We start from the raw sequence: 1,180 nt of genomic DNA on the forward strand, positions 1-1,180 counted from the left end.
AACTTTCCAAAATAACTCAGAACAAATGTGCGTGTGTGTGTGTGTGTGTGTGTGTGTGTGTGTGTGTGTTCAAACTATCTACACCCTAGTTATAGAAAGGAAACGGCTGCTGGCAGTGGAGGTCAAAGTTAAGTCCACACCTGAAGAACATACTTAAACACACTGATAAAGACTGGAGGACCTAATCATTTGTCTTGAAGAAACTGAAACAGTTGCACTGATAAACGGACCAACTGAGAACAATTAAAATCGCAACCACTTATCTGAAGCCAAACAAGAACAACTTCTGTAAGTCTGAAGGTAAGAAGTCCCTTATACAGAAACTCAGACAGCAGGATTCCTTCAGAAAGAGGACATTTATAACAAAATTTCACCTCCACATGTCTTTATATGCAGAAGTGGGGACAAAACAAAGAGTTTTGGGCTGGGGGTTCTCTGTGTGCAAGGTGCGGGCTGGGGTCTGTGCGTGGGGGGCAGGAATGCCACAAAACAACCTCAGATAATGACAAATTGGGTTTACAGACAGTACAAATTCTTTCTTTTCTTTCTTTTTTCACCGCTTCTGCTTGAACTTTGTGGTTTTTCTCGGAGAGATTGGCACCCCAGAAGCAAGGGTAGAAAGAACCAATTGACTGTTCTCAAAACAAAACAAATCTCAACAAAGGCCCTTTCTTCCTCAAGGACTATTCCCATGGAAAGTAAAAAGTGAGCCCACTTGGAATTACCTGACTGCAAAACAATGCCACTTTTATTAAAGAGAGTTAGTTTTTCACTCACCCAGTTTAAACATGGCTCCACAGAAACTGCCGAAGTCTTCAAAAAGGATACGGTCCTCAGACTAGAGACCAAGGCAGAGAAACTTAAGGCCGAAAGAAATATTTTTTTGAGTGAACCAAAAATAGGGGTTTAGAAGGGAGCCGCTCTTCTCAAATTATGTTCATAGTGAGGAACGCTGTTCAGGTATTCACTGGCCAGCAATGAGACTTTGTGTAATAATATTTTCCCCAGTGTTCTGGAAGGAGGTCTCAGCATATTTTAAGCCAGCCCAGCAATTTTTTTAAAGCACATTTAGGTTTGGTTTGGGGTTCTGCTTCGAGTACACTTAATAACACACATTTGTGTTGAGATGGGACATGTTAGCCAACTTTCTCTCTGAAAATTGTATTGTACCTTTGGACTC

Source organism: Pseudorca crassidens, chromosome 17, assembly GCF_039906515.1.
Source record: "Pseudorca crassidens isolate mPseCra1 chromosome 17, mPseCra1.hap1, whole genome shotgun sequence".
Taxonomy (NCBI): domain Eukaryota; kingdom Metazoa; phylum Chordata; class Mammalia; order Artiodactyla; family Delphinidae; genus Pseudorca; species Pseudorca crassidens.